The 25953-nt window shown below is 48.8% G+C and overlaps 2 non-coding genes and 1 pseudogene across 2 annotated transcripts; all 3 read right to left on the bottom strand.

Moving 5' to 3' along the window:
- Positions 1–9645: 9645 nt before the first annotated feature.
- LOC148034194 (25S ribosomal RNA) lies at positions 9646–13055 on the bottom strand. The gene has a single exon (XR_015691500.1). It is a non-coding gene; the product is annotated as a 25S ribosomal RNA (ribosomal RNA).
- Positions 13056–13721: 666 nt separating this feature from the next.
- On the bottom strand, positions 13722–15534 carry LOC148034193 (18S ribosomal RNA). Its single transcript, XR_015691536.1, has one exon. It is a non-coding gene; the product is annotated as an 18S ribosomal RNA (ribosomal RNA).
- Positions 15535–24841: 9307 nt separating this feature from the next.
- Positions 24842–25953, bottom strand: LOC148034192 (18S ribosomal RNA; annotated as a pseudogene).

Raw genomic sequence — 25953 nt, 5'->3', positions numbered from 1 at the left:
CCGGGAGTCTAAAAAAATGGTTGCTCCATGAGGCACGGCCTACATGGAGGAGGTGGGGAGACATGGGTTGCCCAAGCCTCACACTCCCTTCGCTCATAGGTGCAATCGGCTCCAACAGCAAGCCATACCTACAAAGCCCGAAATTGTTTTTTGGGGGGGGAGGGCGCGTCGCGTCCCGTCGTCATGGGGACATGAGGGGAGGCGGGGCCGAATTTTGGAGGGGGGGCGAGGGCACGTCGCGACATGGTGTGGTGTGTGTTGAGGGGGGAGGGGAGCAGCAAATTTTGGAGGGGGGAGGGGGGCCGAATTTCGGGGGTGGGGGGGAGACCCGTCATGGTGGGTGTGTGTGTGTGTGTTGAGGGGAGGGGGATGTCATGTTATGTTGGGGAGGGGGAGGGGACCGCGTCGCGTCACATCGTGTCGTGTCATGGGGAAGGGAGGAACGGGGATGTCATGTTATGTTGGGGAGGGGGAGGGAGCCACGTCGCATCGCGTCGTGTCATGGGGGGGAATATCATGTTATGTTGCGGAGGGGGAGGGGGCCGCGCCACATCGTGTCTTGTCATGGGGGGAGGGGGCGGATGTCATGTTATGTTGGGGAGGGGGAGGTGGAGGGGGAGGGGGGCCTGTCGCATCATGTCCTCTCATGGGGGGGGATGTCATGTTATGTTAGGGAGGGGGAGGGAGGCACGTCGCATAATGTCGTGTCATGGGGGAGGGGATGTTATGTTATGTTGGGGAGGGGGAGGGGGCCTCGTCACATCGCGTTGTGTCATGGGGGGGGGGGGGGGGGGATGTCATGTTATGTTGGGGAGGGGGAGGGGGCACATTGCGTTGTGTCATCGTGTCGTGTCCTGTCATGGGGGGGGCATGTCATGTTACATAGGGGAGGGGGAGGGGGCCGCATCACATCGCGTCCTGTCATGGGGGGAGGGGGGAGGGAGGGGGGGAATTTCATATCATGTTGGGGAGGGGGAAGGGGGCACGTCACGTTGTGTTGTGTCATGGGGGGGCGGGCAAGGGGGAGTGTCATGTTATGTTGGGGAGGGGGAGGGGGGCGCATCACGTCTTGTCGTGTCGTGGGGGGAGGGGGGGATATCATGTTATGTTGGGGAGGGGGGCACGTCACGTCGTGTTGTGTCATGGGGGGGAGGGGGGGATGTCATGTTATGTTGGGGAGGGGGAGGGGGCATGGCACGTCGCGTTGTGTCATGGGCTGGGGATGTCGTGTTATGTTGGGGAGGGGGAGGGGGATGCGGCACGTCGCGTCCTGTCATGGGGGGTAGGGGAGGGGGGGATGTCATGTTATGTTGGGGAGGGGGAGGGGGCATTGTGTCGTGTCATGGGAAGGGAGGGGATTTCATGTTATGTTGGGGAGGGGGAGGGGGGCGCGTTGCTTCATGTTGTGTCATGGGGGGGGAAGTGGGGGATGTCATGTTATGTTGGGGAGGGGGGCATATTTCATGTTATGTTGGGAATGGGGAGGGGGGTGCGGTGCGTAGCGTCATGTCATTGGGGGGGGCGGAGGAGGGGAGGTCATGTTATGTTGGGGAGGGGGAGGGGGGCGCGTCGCGTCGTGTCACGTCCTGTCTGTTGAGATATCGAGCTCCACTCGTGATATGCCAGGGTGACCGTTGTGCATTTATGTCACCGACTTGTCAGTTGTAGATGCGGTTGGTACACCACCCATGAATAATAGCTACATGACAGTTATTCTTATCTACTCTAGTTCGTGGCTCACTTAGTATGCCACCTTAGTTAGTTGAGTTTGGTTTGAGACCCATATATAGGGTTCTTCTATTTCTTTGTATTAGAGTTCTTTTGGCTTACACAACTAAGTAGAGGAAAACTATTTTCAGCCTCCACCTCTGTGTGTATTCCCCCATTGTGCAAGCAAGAAAGTTACGAGTGAGACTCCTTCCTTCTCTCCCACAATCTTGACATGGTATCAGAGCCTTGTTCGTGGTAAGGAGCTCAAGAAAGGAAGCCAAGCTCGCGGTGTTCTGGTAAGAGGAGCAGTGTTGCTTTCATTTTCTGTTTTGGGAGCAGATCTCTGCAAGTAGCACAGCCGGAAATTGCAAGAGTGCATAGTCTGAGGTTGAGACGCCCTTCGCGGTGAAGCAAGAGGGCAGTATTTTGATTTGAGGCCATTTCGGGGCCTGTTTTGGAGGCGGAAGTTTTCTGCACACACTCAGGAAAAGACCCTATTTTATGCTGTGCGACCACTGTTCTACAGGTCCGTGAAAAGTTACCACAGAAATTGCATTGTATGCTTATGTGCAGAGACATTGGGAGTTACAGAATCATCCTTGGTTCCTGTTTATGCAAAATTGTCACTAGGAAGTGACTATGTGGTCAAATACCACTTTCGCCAGTTTTGCAGATTTTCCCTTGTGAGGGTGAAGCTGTGTTTTTGGCAGTGACAGAATTTTTTGTAGTGTTCTGTAATGGCGTCTGATTCTCTTTCACAGATTGTAACTGAAAATCTTGACAAGAACAATTTCCAAGCATGGAAGTTTAGAATGACGAATTTCCTTATGGGAAAAGGATATTGGGAATTTGTTGCAGGAAATGAAGAACCAGTTCTTCCTGATGTTCCCAATCAACAGCAAATGCAGGCATTCAAAGCATGGCATGAGAGAGCCAGGAAACTTATGTACTGGCTATCTATCAGTATTTCAAACTCTATGATTATGCATATTCAGGATGCAAGTACGCCAAAGGAGGCATGGGATACTTTGTCAAAAATGTATAGCACAAATACGCAAGCCAGGAAAATGCAGCTCAAGCAAGAGTTGCATAATGTGCAAAGAGAAAATATGAGCATCAATGACTACCACATGAAGGTGAAGAAGATTGCAGATGCACTTGCTTCCATTGGGTCGCCAGTGGAAGATGATGATTTAGTTTCTGTGACCTTGAATGGTCTAGGAAAGGATTATGCACAGTTTCGGACATCCATTTCAGTTCGTGAAAGATTTCCTGATTTTGAGGAGTTGATTGCTCTTCTAATTTCTGAGGAGCAGAGAAATGGTGGTGCATCTTCTTCAGGAGGAACTTCGAAAGAAGCTGTCTTCTACTCAAATGCTGGAAGAGGTAGAGGCAGAGGTAGAGGAGGCCGATTTGGAGGCCGTGGTAGAAATCAAAATATGCAGCAAACTCAAGAAAACCAATCCTATGGAGGAGGACGTGGTAACTCTAGAGGCAGGGGGAGCCAAAGAGGTCGTGGTGGATGGCAAAGAGGCCAAAATGCAAACAGCAATGTTGAATGCTACTACTGTGGTAAAATGGGTCATATGGCTAAGGACTGCTATAAAAAGCAGAATGACATCATGAATGGTAAATTGCAACAAGGGAATTATGCATCTTCTAGTAGACAAGGTGATGACAGAAATGAGCATTTGTTTATGGTGCAGCACATGAAAAATTCTATGACAAGTGCAGAAGAAAGCAACGATGTATGGTATGTTGACTCAGGTGCATCAAACCACATGACAGGTCATGCAGAATGGATGGAGAATGCAAGAAAAATGGAAAAACCAGGATTTGTGGAGACTGGTGATGATACTGCACATCCTATTGTGCAGATTGGAAAATTTCCTTTGTCTATGCAGGATGGGAAAAAGAAATACCTGTCCGATGTATTTCATGTCCCGAATATCACCAAGAATCTAGTTTCTGTTGGTCAAATGGTTGAACAGGACTTGCAGATCAGATTTAATCCTCATGGATGCTTTGTTGAGGATATGAAAAATAAAGGTCGCTTGATAGCAAAAGGAAAGAAGAAGGGCAGAATGTTTACATTGGATGCAGACATGTCTGAATTGAGTGCAGCAATGTTTGCACATAGGACCGGTGTAGTTGCAGATATTGATATCTGGCATAAACGCATTGGTCATGTTAATGTATAGCGACTTAAATCAATGCAGGCCCAAAATATTGTTGCAGGATTGCCTAAATTCAAGGTTGCAGAAATGCGTAAGGTATGTGAAGCCTTCCAATTTGGAAAACAGGCAAGGAAACTATTTCCTAGACATGTTCAAGAGAGTAAGAAGCCATTGGAATTAATCCACTCTAATGTGTGGACTACTAAAGCTGCATCTCTTGGAGGCTAACATTATTTTGTCACTTTTATTGATGACTATAGCAGAAAAGTTTGGGTGTATTTTATGAAAAAGAAAAGTGAAGTTTTTGGGCATTTCAAAACTCTTAAAGCTATGGTTGAAAAAGAAACAGGCCTGCAAATAAAATGCCTAAGGTCAGATGGAGGGGGAGAGTACCTCTCAAATGAGTTTGCAAGGTTCCTGCATGAGCATGGCATAAAGCAGCAATATTCATGTAGTCATACCCCACAACAAAATGGAATTGCAGAAAGGAAAAATAGGAATATTGGAGAGGTATCTCGTGCCATGCTCAACGAAAAAGACTTGCCAGATTTTTATTGGGCTGAGGCAGTTGCTACAGCAGTCTACATAATGAACAAGACTCCCACTACAGCAATACATGGCATGACTCCAGAGGAGAGGTATACTGGTAGAAAACCAGATATTTCTCATTTGAAACTTTTTGGATGCATTGCCTATGTTCATGTGCCAGATGAGTTGAGATCCAAGTTGGATCCAAAAGCTGAGAAGTGCATCTTTATTGGTTATTCTCTGCAGCAAAAAGGGTATAGATGCTATAACCCTTCTACTCGTAAGTTTACAGTGAGTAGAGATGTTGTTTTTGATGAGATGAGTAGCTGGTATAAACCAGTAAATGTGATTGATAATGTAGATGCACAAAATGGTAATGTTGCACAGAATTCTCAACAGCAGTCACAAGATATTAGTGGACCTGGAGCGTCCTCTAGCAGTGGTTCACATTCTTCGCCATGGACAGGCAGATTGAGATCAGGAGAATCTTCTCAAGGCAGTGAAAATAGTGATATGCAGGTATCACGAAAAGGAAAAGAGAAGGTAGATCAGCCCATGGTTGATGTGAATGCAGGTTACTCTTATGTGGATGGTGAATCCAGTGGCTCAGAACAGAGCATTGATGATGAGTTGGATATTCCTTCTATTGTTACACCTGGAGTAAGGAAGACCAGGGATGTTTTGAGAGCACCTGGGAGTGAACCTACTTTGCGCAAGTCAACCAGAGTTAGGTATCCTGTGGATAGGCTGAAATATGATGGATTTACAGCCATTCACTATGCATATATGGTCAAAGTGATACAGGAACCAGAACCCACTTCTTTTGAGCAAGCCACAGGAAAAGAAAAATGGGAGAAAGCCATGGATGAAGAAATGGATGCCTTGGAAGCAAATGCTACATGGGAATTGGTACCTTTGCCTAAAGGTAAGAATGCAATTGGCTGTAAGTGGGTTTATAAGGTGAAGCACAATGCAGATGGTTCTGTGAACAGATACAAGGCAAGATTAATAGCCAAGGGGTATGCACAAATATATGGCATTGACTATGAAGAAACATTCAGTCCGGTTGCAAGGATGGCAACCGTAAGAGCAGTCATTGCTATGGCTGCATCAAAGGGATGGTCTTTACATCAAATGGATGTAAAGAATGCTTCTTGCATGGTGATTTGCAAGAAGAGGTCTATATGGAGCAGCCACCAGGTTATGTGCATGCTGTTCATCCTGAGTTTGTTTGCAGGTTGAAGAAAGCCTTGTATGGCTTGAAGCAAGCACCTAGAGCATGGTCTGACAAGATAGGACAGTATCTTGTCACTATTGGCTTTCAGACTTCCAAGGCAGATTTCTCACTTTATGTGAGAAAAACAGAGAAAGGTATTATGCTACTTGTCATTTATGTTGATGATTTGATTATGACAGGTGACAGTGATGAAGATATCCTTCATGTGAAAATGCTATTGAAGCAGAAGGTTGAGATGAAGGATTTGGGAGAGCTGCGTTATTTCTTGGGAATTGAGGTGATTAGATCACCAAGTGGGATACAACTCTTGCAGAGGCAATATGGATTGGACATGCTGTCCAAATATGGGATTACAGGCTGTAAGCCTATTTCAGTTCCTTTGGAGCAGAATGTGAAGCTGAGCGCAGATGCAGGTGAGCTTTTGGAGGACCCTACTATGTACAGACGCATAGTGGGAAGTTTGATTTATATGACTATTACCAGGCCAGATTTGAGCTATGCTGTTGGATTGGCAAGTCAGTTTATGCAGGCTCCAAGGAAACCGCATTTGGATGTCGCTAGACGCATACTCAGGTATGTGAAGTCCACATTGCAATATGGACTATTTTATGAGACTGGGGTTCAGAAACAACTGCATGGATGCACTGATGCTGATTGGGCTAGTAGTATTTCTGATAGACGATCTACCAGTGAATATGTGTTCTCTTTTGGGAGTGCTGCAGTCACTTGGAGCAGCAAGAAACAACCTACACTTGCCTTGTCGAGCACAGAGACTGAGTATAGGGGTGCAACAATGGCTACATGTGAGGTAGCTTGGTTGCATGAGCTACTTTATGATATGCATCAGTCTACAGATGGGCCAGTTGTTATTTATTGTGACAACATGAGTAGTATACACTTGGCAAATAACCCAGTCTATCATGCTAGAATAAAGCACATTGAGGTGCATTATCACTATGTGCGGGAGAGGGTTTTACTAGGTCTTATTGATCTAGTTTATGTCAGCACAGAGGATCAGGTAGCTGACATATTCACGAAGGCATTGGGCGCAGAGAAGCTGCGCAAGTTCAAAGACCTGCTTGGTGTGCAGGAATTGGGATTGAGCTCGAGGGGGAGTGTTGAGATATCGAGCTCCACTCGTGATATGCCAGGGTGACCATTGTGCATTTATGTCACCGACTTGTCAGTTGTAGATGCGGTTGGTACACCGCCCATGAATAATAGCTACATGACAGCTATCCTTATCTACTCTAGTTCGTGGCTTAGTTAGTATGCCACCTTAGTTAGTTGAGTTTGGTTTGAGACCCATATATAGGGTTCTTCTATTTCTTTGTATTAGGGTTCTTTTGGCTTACACAACTAAGTAGAGGAAAACTGTTTTCAGCCTCCACCTCTGTGTGTATTCCCCCATTGTGCAAGCAAGAAAGTTACAAGTGAGACTCCTTCCTTCTCTCCCACAATCTTGACACTGTCATGGGGGGGGATGTCATGTTATGTTGGGGAGGGGGAGCAGGGCGCATCGCGTCGTGTCGTGTCATGGGGGGGATGTCATGTTATGTTGGGGTGGGGGAGGGGGGCGCAGCGTCGTATTGGTTGATGTTATGTCATGGCACCCAAACCCCTCCCACCATGACATGGCACCAACCAACCCTCCCCCCAAAAAAAAAAAACCCACTCCCCCAAAGTCTCCCCCCTCCCCCGAAAAAAACCCCGCTCCAACCAAGTCCCCCCTTCCCCCCACAACATGGAAACCCCCTGAAAAAACCTCGCTCCATCCATTCCATCCTACCTCTCCTCAAAAAACCCTGTTCAACCCACCTCAACCCCCCACACTATGGCACACCCTCATCCCTCCCCCCACCTCTCAAAAAACCCCGAACCCTTCCCCACCTCACCTCATCCCACCCCACCCCACCTCGTCTCACCCCCCAATGACATGACGCACCTTCCCTCCCTAAGAAAACCCCACTTCACCCAACCCCCTACCCCCCATGACATGGCACAACCCCACCCCACCTTACCCCCCACGACACGGCACACCCTCATTCCCCCCCTCCCCACCTCACCTCACCTCACACCACCCCACCCCACCTCACCTCAGCCCCCCATGACATGGCACACCTTCCCCCCTAAGAAAACCCCGCTCCACCCAACCCCCCGCCCCCCTAAGACATGGCACAATCCCCCTTCCCCCAAAAAAAAACTCGCTCCATCCATCCCACCCCACCCCACCTCACCTCAAAAAACCCTGCTCAACCCACCTCACCCCCCATGACACATCATACCCTCATCCCCCCCCCTCCCCACCCCACCTCACCTCACCTCAAAAAGCCCTCCTCAACCCACCCCACCTCACCCCCCCAAAAAACTTCACTCCACCATAAACCCCCCTCCCACCTCACCTCACACAACCGGACCTCACCTCACCCCCCCACAACATGGTGCACCTTCCCGCTAAGAAAACCCTGCTCCACCCAACCCCCTTCCCTCCCCCCCCCAAAACACCTCACACCACCCAACCCCGCCCCACCTCAGCTCACCCCCCCATGACATGGTTCACCTTTTGCCTTAGAAAACCCCGCTCCACCCAACCCCCCACTCTTCCCAAGTCCCCGTCCTCCCAAAAAAAAAAACCCCACTCCACCCAAGTCCATTCCCCCCAGAAAAAAAAGCCACTCCACCCAAGGGCCCCTCCCCCCCCCAGACATGGAAACCCCATGAAACCCCCCCCCAACACCATGGCACAACCCCACCCCCCAAGACATTTAAACCCCATGAAACCCCCCCCCCCCCCACACCATGGCACAACCCCACCCCACCTCTCCTCCCCACATCACGACACACCCTCATCCCCCCCGCCTCTCAAAAAAACCCCCACCCCACCCCACCTCACCTCTAAAAACCCCGCTCAACCCACCCCACCTCATCCCCCCATGACGTGACGCACCTTCCCCCCCTAAGAAAACACTACTCCACCCAGCCCCCCTCTCCCCATGACATGGCACAATCCCCCCCTCCCCCCAACGACATGGCACAACCTCCCCCCCCATGACATGGCAACCCTTTGAAAAAACCCCACTCCAACGATTCCACACCACCTCACCTCAAAAAACCCCACTCAACCCACCCCACCCCACCTCACCCCCCCACCTCGAAAAACCCCGCTCCATCCACACCACCCCACCCCACCTCAAAAAACCCAGCTCAACCCACCCCACCTCACCTCACCCCCCCACAACACGGCACACCCCCCACCCCAGCTCAACCCCCCCATGACACGGCGCATCCGCCCCCACCACCCCACCTCAAAAAACCCCGTTCCATCCAGACCACCCCACCACACCTCAAAAAACCCCGCTCAACCCACCCCACCTCACCTCACCCGCCCCCCATGAAACAGCACACCCCCCACCCCACCTCATCCCCCCACGACACGGTGCATCCCCCCCGCACCCCACCTTGAGAAACTCTGCTCCATCCACACACCTCATCCCCCCACGACACGGCGCATCCCCCCCCACCCCAACTCGAAAAACCCCGCTCCATCCACACCACCCCACCACACCTCAAAAAACCCCGCTCAACCCACCCCACCTCACCTCACCCCCCCCATGACATGGCACACCCCCCACCCCACCTCGCGCACACAAAGGCAACGAGGTACAAAAGATCAAGTCATAGAATCCACGTTGCGGAGGGCACATGTCCACGTGAAGAAGAGAACGTGCAGGCGACGCACAAAAGATCCGAGTTTCGTACAATCCATGCCACAGCGGGTGGACTTGAAATGCCACGAATGCTAACAAGGCGAGACAAGCACGAAAACCGCACTAACGCAAGCAAGCCAAGGCAGGGAATGTGAAGAGAAGGCGATCAAACCACCCACATGAGTTAGGCTAGATTGGGTGCACGGTGTGCGTGAGGACTTGGAAGCATGCCATAACACACAAGGGCCGAGGCCAAGAAAACCCCGTCCAACCGAGCGAAAGGGGGACAAATTAGTGTGGCGGCGAGCTGAATCTCAGTGGATCTTAACAACAAGGCTACTCTGCCACTTACAATATCCGGCCACATATTTATGTTGTCTGCAAAGGATTCATCTCCCCGATTGTTCGGAATTTCCATTCAGAGTCCTCGAGGCGACCACTTCCGGCACCTCGAGGGAAACTCTCGACACATGCTCTCGAGGACGCACAAGCGCCCCTACTATCAGTCGCGTAACAACTGAGGAGGTAGAGAACGTCGTGTCTAGCATGGATTCTAACTTAGAGGCATTCAATCATAATCCTACACATGGTAGCTTCACGCAATTGGCTTTTCAACTAAGCGCAATGACCAATTATGTGAATCAACAGTTCCTCTTGTACTAAGTTGAATTACTATTGTGGCACTGCTTATCAGTAGGATAAAACTAACCTGTCTCACGATGGTCTAAACCCAGCTCATGTTTGCTATTGGTGGGTGAAAAATCCAACACATGGCGAATTCTACTTTGCAATGATAGGAGGAGCCGACATCGAAGGATCAAAAAGTAACGTCGCTATGAATGCTTGGCTGCCACAAGACAGTTATCCCTATGGTAACTTTTCTGACACCTCTAGCTTCAAATTTCGAAACACTAAAGGATCGATAGGCCATGCTTTCACAGTTTGTATTCGTACTGAAAATCAAAATCAAATGAGCTTTTACCCTTTTGTTCCACACGAGATTTCTATTCTTGTTGAGCTCATCTTAGGACACTTGCGTTATCTTTTAATAGATGTGCCGCCCCAGCCAAACTCCCCACCTAACAATGTGTTCCACCTGGATCGGCACACGAGGACGCCTTAAGACTAGAAGCAGGGGCCGAGCCCCCGCCTCCACCTCATGGAGTGAGTAAAAAAACGTTAAAAGTAGTGGTATTTCACTTGCGCCAAAGGCTCCCACTTATTCTACACCTTTCAAGTCATTTCACAAAGTCAGACTAGAGTCAAGCTCAACAGGTTCTTCCGCTGATTCTTCCAAGCCCGTTCCCTTGGCTATGGTTTTGCTAGATAGTAGATAGGGACAGTGGGAATCTCGTTAATACATTCATGCACGTCAGTAATTAGATGACGAGGCCTTTGGCTACCTTAAGAGATTCATAGTTACTCCCGTTGTTTACCCACGCTTGGTTGAATTTCTTCACTTTGACATTCAGAGCACTGGGAAAAAATCACATTGTGTCAACATCCGGAGGGACCATCGCAATGCTTTGTTTGAATTAAATAGTCAGATTCCCCTTGTCCATACCAGTTTTGAGACGTCTTTTCACCGCCTAGGGAGGGCTGCCCCGCGAGGGACGACGTTCTGCCCCGGTCACCTGATCGACACGCGGAGGTCCCCCCTCGCTGCTAGGGCAGCTCGAGAAAACCCTCGATAGCCTTCGAGGCCAAGAAGCAGACCCCTAGACCCAGCCCTCAAAGCCAATCCTTTTCCCAAAGTTATAGATCCGTTTTGCTGACTTCCCTTACCTACATTGTTCTATCGATCAGAGGTTGTTCACCTTGGAGACCTGATGCGGTTATGAGTACGACCTGGCGTGATCGCCATTCGCTCCTCTAGATTTTCATGGGCCGCCGGGGGTGCACCGGACAGCGCAAGACATGTGGTGCTTTACCAGCCGCTGGACCCTATCTCCAGGTGATCGAATTTCAGGGTGGGTAGGTTGTTAAAAAGAAAAGAGAACTCTTCCCAAGGCCCTCGCCGATGTCTCCAGATTCGATCACGTTGCCGTCCACCGCCACGTCCCGGTTCGGGAATATTAACCCGATTCCCTTTCGATGAGTGGCACTCATTGCGCCCTTGACACGAGAATGCCCCATCTCTTCGGATCGACTAACCCATGTCCAATTGCTATTCACATGGAACCTTTTTCCACTTCGGTCTTCAAAGTTCTCATTTGAATATTTGCTACTACCACCAAGATCTGCACTGGGGGCCGTTTCACTTGGGCTCGCGCCCAGAGCTATGCCACGACCCCCATGCCCTCCTACTCATCGGGGCCTCGCACTCCCCTCGATGGCCGGGTATAGGTCACGCGCTTCAGTGCCATCCATTTTCGAGGCTAGTTGATTTCGGCAGGTGAGTTGTTACACACTCCTTAGCGGATTTCGACTTCCATGACCACCGTCCTGCTGTCTTAATCAATCAACACCCTTTGTGGGATCTAGGTTAGTGCACAGTTCGGCACCGTAACTCGGCTTTCAGTTCATCCCGCATCGCCAGTTTTGCTTACCAAAAATGGCCCACTTGGAGCTCGCATTCCGCGTCAGGGTTAAACAGAGCAACCTCGGACGCTTACCTATTTAAAGTTTTAGAATAGGTCGAGGGTGTTTCACCCCCGATGCCTCTAATCATTCGCTTTACCTGATAAAACTGCGAGGAGCTCCAACTATCCTGAGGGAAACTTTTGAGGGAACCAGCTACTAGATGGTTCGATTAGTCTTTCTCCCCTATACCCAAGTCTGACGAACGATTTGCACGTCAGTATCGCTATGAACCTCCACTAGAGTTTCCTCTGGCTTCGCCCTACTCAGGCATAGTTTACCATCTTTTGTGTCCCAACAGGTACGCTCCCACTTAAACCTTTCACAGAAGATCATGGTTGGTCAATGGTGCACCCCGTGAAGGGGATCCCACTTGTCAGGTTCCTTGCACCTCCGTGGGTTTGCCACCCCACTGGCTCGCCTACGTGTTGGACTCCTTGGTCCGTGTTTCAAGATGGGTCGGATGGAAAGCCCAGAGCGCCAGCGTCCCAAGTGTGCAGGTGCAGAACCCACCACAAGTCCTGCACGCTTCGTCCCTCGGCCGACGTGATGGGATCGGCAAGCCATCTAAAGCCCACTCTTGTCCTGCCGCACCGGCACATGCTGACCAGCGCCCTGCTTCGAGCGGCGGACCACTTTGCATCATTCTGCATCTGACTGGGGCACACCCTGACCTCCATTTGCTTCCCTCCTAGCAAATTCAAGCACTTTTTAACTCTCTTTTCAAAGTCCTTTTCATCTTTCTGTCGCGGTACTTGTTTGCTATTGGTGTCTTGCCCATATTTAGCCTTGGATGGAATTTACCACCCACTTAGGGCTGCATTCTCAAATAGCCCGACTCGTCGACAAGGCCTCGTGGAGTGACAGGGTCCAAGCTCGACGGGGCTCTCATCCTCTATGATGCCCCTTTCCAGGGGGACTTGGGCTCGGTCCACCGCAAAGGATGCCTCTCCAGACAACAATTCGCACCGCAAAGCCGTGTGATTTTCAAGATGGGCTCTTTCCGGGCTCTTTCCGGTTCACTCGCAGCTACTAGGGAAATCCCAGTTGGTTTCTTTTCCTCTGCTTAGTGATATGCTTAAACTTAGTGGGGTAGCCTTACTTGATTTTAGGTGAGAGTTGCATTTCGGATCGCCGAGGGCAAGCACCGGCTTCGAAGAGCCCGATCCAACACGTGCACCCTGGAAGAGGTGCCTGCGAGATAGCAGCCACCTCAACGAGGAGATGAACCACCCTTGTAGAGAAACGTCACCGCACGGTGCTGCCGGTACATTTTAGCCAACCGCGACATCATGTCCGAGCACGGACGACCAATTCCACCCTCCCCCGAAGAAGGGGAGAGGGTGTGGGGGAGTTAGGGATGCTCAAGTAGGCATGCCCTTGGAGGAGCCACGGGCGCAAGTTGCATTCAAAGACTCAATGATTCGTGGAATCTCAGACAAGATATCCATTGCTAAGAGTCATTGCCTTTTCTTTTTTGATCCTCCTGAGGCGAGGAATCTCAGACAAGACAAGGTTTATTAAGTTCCTCCTGCCACCCCCGCGTGCGGGCAGGGGCAAAGGGTTTATCAAGGCAGCGGCGTGCCTGAACAAGCACGACGGAGGGGGATCACCCCAAGCAAGGGAGAGAGGTCGAAGGCGTCCCTCCTTCCTTCTCCACCCACATGGTCGCGGGACAAACCCGAAGCATAGCCTCCCCCACTATCGCCCGACTCCAACGAGGGGAGAGACGATTGTTCTCACAGACAATCCACGGTTCGCATTGTTCTCACGGATGTGTGTCAATGATCCTTCCACATGTTCACCTACGGAAACCTTGTTACGACATCTCCTTCCTCTAAATGATAAGGCTTAATGAACTTCTCACAACGTCATCGGTGGCGAACCACCAATGTGGCCCCAATACAAAAACTTCACTGGACCATTCAATCGGTAGGAGTGATGGGCGGTGTGTACAAAGGGCAGGGATGTAGTCAACGCAAGCTGATGACTCGCGCTTACTAGGAATTCCTCGTTGAAGATCAATAATTGCAATGATCTATCCCCATCACGATGAAATTTCAAAATATTACCCAGACCTCTTGGCCCAGGTGGTAAACTTGCTAAATTCATCAGTGTAGCGTGTGTGTGGTCCGGAACATCTAAGGGCATCACAGACCTGTTATTGCCTCAAACTTCCATGGCCTAGACCCCCATAGTCCCTCTAAGAAGTTGGCCATCAAGAGGATCCTTCATGTAACTAGTTAGCAGGCTGAGGTCTCGTTCGTTAACGGAATTAACTAGACAAATCACTCCACCAACTAAGAACGGCCATGCACCACCACCCATAGAATCAAGAAAGAGCTCTCAATCTGTCAATCCTTACTACGTCTGGACCTGGTAAGTTTCCCTGTGTTGAGTCAAATTAAGCCGTAGGCTCCGCTCCTAGTGGTGCCCTTCCGTCAATTCCTTTAAGTTTCATCCTTGCGACCATACTCCCCCCGGAACCCAAAAACTTTGATTTCTCATAAGATGCTGGCGAAGTCATCAAAATAATATCCGCCAATCCCTAGTCCGCATCATTTATGGTTGAGACTAGGACGGTATCTGATCGTCTTCAAGCCCCCAACTTTCATTCTTGACTAATGAAAACATCATTGGAAAATGCTTTCGCAGTAGCTTGTCTTTCCTAAATCCAAGAATTTCACCTCTGACAATGAAAGACGAATGCCCCTAACTATCCCTATTAATCATTACTCATGTCCCGAAGACCAACACAATAAGACCAGAGTCGTATTGCGTTATTCCATGCTAATGTATTCAGAGCATAGGCTTGCTTTGAGCACTCTAATTTTTTCAAAGTAACATCGCCGAATCCACGTCCCAACCAATTAAGTCCAGGAGCGCGTCTCCAAAAGAAAGGGCGGGGTGATCAGTACACACCAAAGGAGGCGGACCACATGCCCGGCCCCGAGATCCAACTACGAGCTTTTTAAATGCAACAACTTAAATATACACTATTGGAGCTAGAATTACTGCCGCTCCTGGCACCAGACTTGCCCTCCAATGGATCCTCATTAAGGAATTTAGATTGTACTCATTCCAATTACCAGACTTGTAAAAGCCCAGTATTGTTATTTATTGTCACTACCTCCCCATGTCGGGATTGGGTAATTTGCGTGCCTGCTGCCTTCCTTGGATGTGGTAGCCGTTTCTCAAGCTCCCTCTCCGCAATCAAACCCTAATTCTCCATCACCCGTCACCACCATGGTAGGCCTCTATCCTACCATCGAAAGTTGATAGGGTAGAAATTTGAATGAAGCATCACGGGCGCTGAAGTCGTGCAATTCGGGAAGTTATCATGATTCACCGCATTACGGGGCAAGCCCGCATCAAACTTTTATCTAATAAATGCATCCCTTCCAAAAGTTGGGAGTTGGTGCACGTATTAACTCTAGAATTACTACGGTTATCCGAGTAGCAAGGTACCATCAAAGAAACTATAACTTATTTAATGAGCCATTCGCAGTTTCACAGTACAAGAGAGTTTAGTCTTACATATGCATGGCTTAATCTTTGAGACAAGCATATGATTATTGGCAGGATCAACCAGGTAGCTATCTTTTGTCACACGAGTAGCACCATTGTTGCTGTGTGTTTCGACTCCACATCAAGTGTGGCTATGGGGCAAAAAGTCACGATCTCATCACCAATGTGTTGTTCTTGATGTAAAGAGAAAGAGCGGAGGAGCACGAAGGCTCGAGAGTTTACGAGGAGAAAAAGAAAACTACAAATGGGGATGGGACGAGGGCATGCTTTCGTCTCCCACCGTAGACAAAGCCACACACAAGCACGTGCATTGGCCATCGCCACCACCATGCACGAGGCGTGCTCTGCGTTGTCTTGTCTGCCACATTTTGAGCTCGTGTCGAGTCGAAAGATGATGGAGACAGTCATGCATTCCACCGTTTCGCGTCAACAAGAGCTGATCATAAGATGCACTCAACTCCATCGAGAATAAGCCCCGTTGACAAAGAAGCACCTCAATCACATCATTCCATTGGTTTCGGTCCATCCGTATCGATACAAGCCGCACAATATTCACGACGAGATTCACCATTAGCATTGAGAACCATGGAGCTCGAACACGATCTTGCCACCAACGAGACACGTGTTAGAGGCACCGTTCTTCGCTCCTCACCGCCGTTGTGGGCACATGTTGACCGCCACGACGCGATGTCCTCGGAAGGATCACCACAAGTCGCTTGAGCCTAACCATTTGGTGGGGGGTACATGGCATTTGCTCACGAGTCATTCCTCACGCAACAACACGGATGCAAGGACCATATGCCTCATCTCACCCTCCCTTGGATCTCCAAGGAGTGTTTCGATGGAGCAAGCACCACTACCGTCATAGGTGTTGTGATGGTCCAACCCTCAGAGATCCGCTCGGGACCCCCTGGGGACCCTGTCTAGGCCCCAGGGCAGCACTAGACCCTTCCCATAACTTTTCCATCTTGACCCCTCAATGTGTCACGGGGCACCCCAATACGTCACGGAACGCAACACAAAACATAATACAGCATGAGATTTTCCCAAGGGCCCATCTTGAGGGCGTCACGTCATATTGATAGATAGAAAGCATTTACAAGCTTGTCGGGGCTCAGTAAGGAACCTTGTCATGGTGGGTGGGTGGAGCTATCAATGCGTTGCGACAAGACGCCAACATCATGGGTGAGGGAGCTAGAGATATACTCCCTCATAGGTGCTATGATGGACCAACCCTCAGGGACCCGCTTGGGATCCCATCTAGGCCCCGGGGCAGCACTAGACCCTTCCCATAAGTTTGCCATCTCGACCCCTCAACACGTCACGGGGCACCCCAACACGTCACGGAACGCAACACGGAACATAACACGGCATGAGATTTACCCAAAGGCCCATCTTAAGGGCATCACGTCATATTCATAGATAGAAAGCATTTACAAGCTTGTCGGGGCTCAGTAAGGGACCTTGTCACCGTGGGTGGGTGGAGCTATCAACACGCTACAACATGACGCCAACACCGTGGGTGAGGGAGCTAGAGAGGTACTCCCTCATACACACCTCCCCTTGAAAAAACTCGATGACCACATCGAGTGAAGGAGGCACAATTTACTGGCCTTTTGAAAATGGCAAGTTGAATCAGACTTATATTTATCGTCGAGGGTCTTAACACGCCTCACTATCAAGGCGGCCAGTGTCTACCCGCTAGGTGCCATGCTCACTGACTCTATTTACAACTGTGAAACATGGACTTTTCATACTTCTTGCATTCCACTCACTGACTCAATTTACAACTATGGAGTAGAATGCGACTTTGGTAGAATTGTGAAAGAGACTTTATTGGGCACATCAACCCATCCACTTGGTGACCAAATTTACAAGCACAGAATGGATGGTAACCCAGTCGAAGACACATTGTGCACCCATGCTCCAACTTGGGCCAAGCATCTTGAGTGCACAAAACCTCTTGTGGACTAAGGGCTCAACAAGTAGCTTTCACTCTGAATGCCAAGCCCAACCTCGCAGGAGAAGGCCCTCTTTGGCAACATCTTGCAATCTGATGCCGATGAAGAGAGTGTAAGAGGTGCGTTTTGCCTTGAACGCACCTCCCCTTGAAAAGAACTGGACCTTCATCGCCCAAATCTTTGATGCCGCGTGCTCTCTAGCTTTGCTCTTAGTGCCCTTAGAGACACAAATCTGACTTGAAGCTCTTTTTGAAGAAGACCACTCGACCTGCTGGGATGCAGCATGCCGTTTGGCCCTTCGCGCAAGATCCATTTCCCTCGCATCTAGAATTCTTCCCCGCATTATGGCACAGACCTTGGAATAAGCTTGAAGCTTGAAATAGATTCGAGGAAGTCTTCTATTGGACTGAACTGCGAGGGGAGCACAATGGTTTTTTGGAATCCTTCCCCACATTGCAGCACACACCTTGAAACCAATTTGGATAAGCTTGAAGTAGGTTGGGGGAAGTCTTCCATTGGACTAAGCTTCACGAGGAGCATGTGTGACAGGAGTGAACCGCACGACACGCCCGGAAGGTGCATGCCGCTTAGCCCACTACGCGAGAATCATGTCTCCTGCATCAAATGCGCCCACCCTCATTGAAGCACACCCCAGTAAAAGGATAAGATGAGAGCACTGACCCTGGTTGGACTAGAGAGTTGGAGTGCCTGGCTAGCTCGTGACGACTTGATGGGTTGCATCAAACTGCCGCGCCTGGAGAGTGAGAGCCATTTCCCTCGCCGTGATCTCCTTTGGGCCTCTGTTGCCCAGATCTAACTGTCTCATGTGCAAGAAAAGAAGGCAAGCTCTAGATCTATCCGTACATGCCATGCCTACTTGAAATTTCAGACCCTTGCTGGCCAGATCAATCTTTATGAGGAACATGAAAGCCTATAACCTTCTGGCTTGCATCGCGAGGGTCATGTCCCCCCCTGAAGTCACGTCAGACTGGCCTTGCACAGCCTGAAAAGATAAGAAGGTTCCCATCCGCTCAAGAAACTCTCCGTGAGGGGCCACCACGCCTTGCTTTGCTTCAGAAATGGGCCTGTGCATGCCCGGATCCATCTTGTCAGCGCGAACGAGAGCTAAGCCTTCACACCTCGCCCTCTCCTTCATTGCTTGCTCCTTGAAGAGCTGGATCTGCATGGAACTCATAGGAGTGTGAAGCCTCCTTGCTTCCTGTTGGTAAATCAAACTCAAGAAGACTAAATGTAAAGGGGGATAGCATCAGTTCACATGGTGAACATAGTACTAGATGTGTGCTTAAGAGTGTGAGTGACCTAATCTATGATGTAAGGCATTATGCCCTTGTGTGTGTAGGTTAGAATCTAGGAGAGAATCATGGAGAAATTAGAGGAGAGAATCATGGAGTCATCGATGATGTTTCTCTCTATATATTATGACTCTCTCTTTGAATAATTTCATTCATTTTTTGCTTGCCTTCCATTGCTTCCGTTGTCTCATTTTTCAAGATGGTATCAGAGCCTGGGAGAAATGCATGACTGAAGCAGCAGGGAGACTTTGCTGAAGAGCAGAAACAAGCACAGCAATGGCAGATGAGCCTGCATCAGGCCATGCGAGTATCAACCTCACTTTCTTCTTCTGCAACTGGCGATGTGAGAGAACGACAGCCGGAACTCCATCCACCAAGCTACCAGAAGGATAATACGATATCTTGCCTCGGAAATGCGCGCTCGGGACCGCCGCAAGCACCAGCACGTCCTCAGCCTCAATCAAATCGAGCAGCATCTTCGTCCAGGCATAGGCTCACTCTGCAGGAATGGAGTACTGCACACTCGCTAGCACGACAGAATCGTCATCTTTCAAGGCATATAGGTAGCAAGCTCCGACGAAGAGAGGTAAGGCATCATGCAAGAAGGCTGTCTCACGAAGTGCAAAGGCAGGGTTGCAATTCCCAGTGCCCCGGTGTATCTTGCGACGGTGCTGGAGGATCTAGCAGCTCAGGTTCTGGAGCTCGTCAGTAATGCCTCCTGCGACAACAAGAAGACACGCATCGTGCCCCGCCACATCTAGCTCACCGTCTTCAACGACGAGGAGCTCAGCAAATTGCTAGGCCACATTACCATCGCCAATGGCGGCATGTTGCCCAACATCCATTCCGTCTTGCTCCCTCGCTGTTGTGTTTTAGCAACCAACCCATAGGTGTTTCAACAGACGAAACCCCTTGAAGATCAAAACTGTAAGTTCCAGAGTTGCAAATATGGCCGACTTCCTCCACACTCTCTACTAGTGTGGTTTAGGAGAGGACCTTCTCTTCAGGCATCATTGTATTTGAAAAGTATTTAATTACTATTTTTTTTTGTCAAGATGCCTTTGAAAGATAATGACTTAAGCTTCAAGTTCTCTGGAACTTTATTTCATACATGGCAAACTAGGATCAAGTTGGTCCTCATGAAGAAAAGTTTATGGAATATTGCAAATGGAAAGGAGAAGAAGCCTCGAGATCCTGCTCAAGCCACTACATGGGAAGTTCGCGACGACAAAGCACAAGCCATAATCAAGCTAGAGTTGGATGATACCTACATCCATCATGTGGATGAATGCAACAATGCCAAGGACACCTGGGATGTTCTGAATACTCTCTTTGGATCCAAGTCAAAGAGTTCCAAGTTTGGACTTCTAGTTGAGTTTTTTCGTCTTGAAATGAAGCCTCAAACCTCACTTGCTTCTCATTTGAATTACATGAAAAGTCTCCTAACTCAACTTGCCGGTATTGATTTACGCATTGATGAAGATATCTCAATTGGTGTATTACTTAAATCCCTTCCTAGTCCTGAATATGACAATGTTGTAACAACCCTCACCAATATGCCGGATCCACGGCTAGTGGAAATAGAAGCTTCTTTGCTTGAGGAGGAGAAGAAAAATAAATTCAAGCAAGAATCTCCACCTACTACTACAAGATCATCTACAAGAGAGGAAGTACTTTACCACAGGGGATTTTCTGGCAAAGGGAAATACAAGTACAATGACACCATCATTTGTGATTTTTGCCACAAGCAAGGCCACAAAGAAAGGGACTGTTTTTCGAGGAAGAAAGCACAAAGAGCCTATCTCATGAGCATCACCGACAAAGAAGAGCATGATGAAGAAGAAGACCAAGAGCATCAAGAGGAAGAACACAAGAATCTCAGCATGGAAGTGAAGAAGAAGGGGGCCTCTAAAACTCCTTCAACTTCGTTTGATGACCGTTTATTTTGAATAAAGATGTAACCCCGGCACATTAACCTCATCTTGATATTGTATACCAATTCCAAAGGTAAACTCATTATAAGTCATGGCTAAACCTCTGACTCAAGTCACCTACACCTTCCACACCACTGAGAAACCACGTCCCTGCGTTGGTCATGGATGACCAAGTCATGTCATGCCTAAACTATTGTACATCTTGAGTTTGAGAGGGGGTGTTGGTAAATCAAACTCAAGAAGACTAAATGTAAAGGGGGATAGCATCAGTTCACATGGTGAACATAGTACTAGATGTGTGCTTAAGAGTGTGAGTGACCTAATCTATGATGTAAGGCATTATGCCCTTGTGTGTGTAGGTTAGAATCTAGGAGAGAATCATGGAGAAATTAGAGGAGAGAATCATGGAGTCATCGATGATGTTTCTCTCTATATATTATGACTCTCTCTTTGAATAATTTCATTCATTTTTTGCGTGCCTTCCATTGCTTCCGTTGTCTCATTTTTCAAGACTTCCGTCTTGGTTCCATCTAGTAGTCTTTCGGCCACTTTGACTTCGCCAAGACGGGTCGCATCCCTTTGGCCCAGAGACTTGAATGGGCTTGATTACACACATGGGTTTCCTTGACTCCAACAACTCACCTTCCTGTTGAGCGCGGGTCCGATGTCATTCCCTAACTCAACCATTTGGGTTTGCTTCCTGAAGGCCCACTCGCCATGGTTGGACCGCACTCAGAGTTCCCCAGCACTCCCAATCTTGATGCCGCGTGAGGGTCTGTCACCCTCAGAATCGGCCTTTTCTCCTCACTTGCTACATGAGGGCTTTGCACCCCCTAAAATAGCCATTGAAGCACAAATTAACTCCTCCTTGGCTTCATAGCAATAGGACCTCGCTTTCTTGCAAAAGCTAACCCATTTTCGCCTACTAATCGATTTGGATTCAAGGGGCATCGGATTCGACAGGTTTGCCTCCTCCTTTGCCCCGTAGATAGATAAACGATTCACAAGTTTCCACACCTTTCTCCTCTTCCTCTCCTTCACTACACCTCCTTCCACTTCAACTCTCCTCTTCCTCTCCTTCTTCACCCAACGTGCAGCCATTCGTTTACCCTCCCGACGCAAGGAGCCTTCCTCAACACACAAGGCCATTCTTTTACCCTCGCGGCTAACGAGCTCCTCCTCACACTCCTCAACACACCTGTCCATTCTTTTATATTCGCGACTAGCGAGTTCTTCACAAGGGTTGCCCGTTCGTTTATTCTCCCGGTGCAAGGAGTCTTCCCCATCCACAAGCTTCATCCTCTCATCCGCATCAGGAAAAACACTAGGCACGAGTTCATTTATACTTGCTGGGCTAGACGAGTCTTCCTTCTCCTCTCCTACTCAAACACAACTCAAAACATCATGCCTCAACTCACCTTCCACACAAAACTTCAAAACTTCATGTCTTCTCAACTCAACACACTTCACTTCAACATCGCTCCTCACCTCAATATCTGTACATGGTAAAATACAAGGCACCAGTTTGTTTATGCTCGCTGGGCCAGACGAGCCTTCCTTCTCTTCTTCCGCTCCAACATATCTCAACTTAGCACCACGCTTCGACACTTCATCTTCTTTCAACTTAGCACCTTCACCTCAACTTCACTTTTCAACTCACCCCTCACCACATTACGCTTCACCTCAACATCAACACAAAACTTCAACTCAGCATACTTCTTCGGCTTAGCATGGTCACAAGATAAAACATGACCCCGCAGCACACTTTGAGCACAAGAATTTGACTTAGCCTCTTTGGCCTCGTCTACCTCCTCAATCAACACACCGTCCACAATACACTTCTTCCCATCCACTCCCTTTAACACATTATTCTTCTTTGGTTTTCTCTCTTCATGCATACTTTGCCTCGCCACCAAATCCGTATTCTGCTTCTTCACCACACCCTTCTCATCAACACCACTTTTCTTCAAACAAAGGGCCGGCGATTTTGCCTTAGCCCACATCCTATCCTTCTCCTTCTCCTCCTCCACACCCTTCTTCAAAATACCACTCTCCTTCAAACCCTTTTGCATAATTTTCATTAAATGAACAAACTGGGCCTTCATAGCCCGTCTCTTCTCCTCATCCTCATCCTCACTCTCATCCTCATCTTCTTCTTTAGACCCGGAGCTGGAGCTCGGCTCCACACGTTTTGAAGGCACAAGCCACCACAGCAGCACATCCACAAGACTAGGCATAGATTTCTTCACTTCAACATCTTCCATTTTCTTCTTCTCCACCCCTTTCTTCTTCCCACATTCCTCCTCTGCACTTCTCTTCACAACTCCTTCTCTCTTTTCACTCAGCATTCCCCCATAAGCAATCCCAACTCCAAAATCCAAAGCCATTTTTCTTCTCAACTCACTCTCCACCTCCAGCGCGTCCCATTCCTCCACCTTAGTTCTCTTTGCAATCCATTTTTCAATATCCTCATTCACATCAGTTAGGTCCATCTTCAACTCCTCTTGTTCCTCTTCCATCTTCCACATTTTCTCTTTCAACTCACTTTTCTCCTTTTTACCTCACAGCTCCATCTTACCCTTCAATCCTCTTATCTCCTCTCCCACCACAAAATTTTCTTCCAAAAGCCTTCGTTTTTTTAAATAAAGATTCTCCACTACAACGATTTTTGAAGCTTGCAAGGCACTCTTCCAAGTTTTCTCAACACACCTCAACCCAAGCTCCCCAACACGGGGGTTTGCACACGCCACCCGCGAAGACGGCTCTGATACCAATTGTGATGGTCCAACCCTCAAAGACCCACTTGAGACCCCCTAGGGACCCGTCTAGGCCCCGAGGCAGCACTAGACCCTTCCCATAAGTTTGCCATCTCGACCCCTCAACACGTCATGGGCCACCCCAACATGTCACGGAACACAACACGAAACACGACATAGAACATAACACGGCATGACATTTACCCAAGGGCCCATCTTGAGCGCATCACGTCATATTGATAGATAGAAAGCATTTGCAAGCTTGCGGGGGCTCAATAAGTGACCTTGTCATGGTGGGTGGGTGGAGCTATCAACACGCTGCAACACGACGCCAACACCAAGGGTGACGGAGCTAGAGAGGTACTCCCTCATAGGTGTTGTGGCGTTGACGTTCTGGTCCCACGGGTCTACATGCAAAACCTGCACAATAAACATGGCTCGCGGGCACCCAGCACCGCGTCGCATCTTGGAACACGCAGCAGAAGCCAACTCGCAAGACATGTCAAGGCGACACACCGTCGCATCACAGCATGACCCCGTCGCGTCGCGTTGCATCACGTCACGGGCCGTTATGCCCCATGATATCCCTCCCGCGTCGCAGTTTGCTCACAACATGCGTAACACATTTTTCTAACTCCCACAAGGGTAACTTGGCGCTTGGAGTCGCCGGATCGTACCACGAAAGAGTTCTAGGCTCACAAGGATCCACACTCAACCATCTTAGAACAGGATGCCACGGGGGCGACACGGTTCACAACCCACCTTTCCTCATAAGAAGTCATGGCGACTAAAACTCGGAACAAGCACTTGCCTTGATTTTCTTCTCTCCTCATCCAGATAGCTGAGGCCCTGCCATCTGCCCAGCTTGCACGTTAAAGACACAACTGCCACTTGCATCCTTGAGTTGTTTTCTGAACTTGAATTGAAGTTGTCTCCCCCCTTCCTTTTCCTTGGCAAGTAGACTTGGGGTGAGTTGGATGCAGATGAAGCTCATGATTTCTTTGCACAGTTGGGGATAAAGCTTGCTTTAACTTCAGCCTATAACCCTGAAGGAAATGGCAAAAGTGAAAGAGATCATCCACCTATTGTGAAGGCATTGGCAAAAGCATGTGGAGAGAAGATAAAAGAGTGGCTACGATTGCTCCCTTATGCTTTGTGGGCTGACAGAACAACTCATAGTGATGTTATAGGATAAATGCCTGCAGAATTGATGTATGGTCAAAAACCTATCATGTCAATAGAAGAGATGATAGTCACATGGAGTGTGTTACCTTGGGAGGAGGAGTTGAATCAGGAGTTGTTGGCTTGGTAAGTTTCCCCGTGTTGAGTCAAATTAAGCCGCAGGCTCCACTCCTGGTGGTGCCCTTCCATCAATTCCTTTAAGTTTCATCCTTGTGACCATACTCCCCCTAGAACCCTAAAACTTTGATTTCTCATAAGGTGCTGGCGAAGTCATCAAAATAACATCTGCCAATCCCTAGTCCGCATCGTTTATGGTTGAGACTAGGACAGTATCTAATCGTCTTCGAGCCCCCAACTTTTGTTCTTGATTAATGAAAAACATCCTCGGCAAATGCTTTCACAGTAGTTTGTCTTTCATAAATCCAAGAATTTCACCTCTGACAATGAAATACAAATGCCCCCAACTATCCCTATTAATCATTACTCTAGTCCCGAAGACCAACACAATAAGACCAAAGTCTTATCGCGTTATTCCATGCTAATGTATTCAGAGCATAGGCTTGCTTTGAGCACTCTAATTTTTTCAAAGTAACATCGCCGAATCCACGTCCCAGCCAATTAAGTCCAGAAGTGCGTCTCCGATAGAAAGGGCGGGGTGATTAGTACACACCAAAGGAGGCGGACCACATGCCCCGCCTCGAGATCCAACTACGAGCTTTTTAACTGCAACAACTTAAATATACACTATTGGATCTGGAATTACCGCGGCTCCTGGCACCAGACTTTCCCTCCAATGGATCCTCATTAAGGAATTTAGATTGTACTCATTCCAATTACCAGACTTGTAAAAGCCCAGTATTGTTATTTATTGTCACTACCTCCCCATGTCGGGATTGGGTAATTTGAGCGCCTGCTGCCTTCCTTGGATGTGGTAGTCGTTTCTCAGGCTCCCTCTCCGCAATCAAACCCTAATTCTCCATCACCCATCACCACCATGGTAGGCCTCTATCCTACCATCGAAAGTTTATAGGGCAGAAATTTGAATGAAGCATCGCCGGCATTGAGACCGTGCGATTCGAGAAGTTATCATGATTCACCGCATTACTGGGCAAGCCCACATTGGCCTTTTGTCTAATAAATGCATCCCTTCCAGAAGTCGGGAGTTGGTGCACGTATTAGCTCTAGAATTACTACGGTTATCAAAGTAGCAAGGTACTATCAAAGAAACTATAACTAATTTAATGAGCCATTCGCAGTTTCACAGTACAAGAGAGTTTATACTTACACATGCATGGCTTAATCTTTGAGACAAGCATATGACTACTGGCAGGATCATCTGG

This window comes from Lygodium microphyllum, chromosome 7 (genome assembly GCF_053477565.2).
Source record: "Lygodium microphyllum isolate KBCC chromosome 7, Lygodium_microphyllum_v1.1.10, whole genome shotgun sequence".
NCBI lineage: Eukaryota > Viridiplantae > Streptophyta > Polypodiopsida > Schizaeales > Lygodiaceae > Lygodium > Lygodium microphyllum.
The sequence above is the reverse complement of the archived record's forward strand: the minus strand, read 5'-3'. Positions and strand labels throughout refer to the sequence as shown.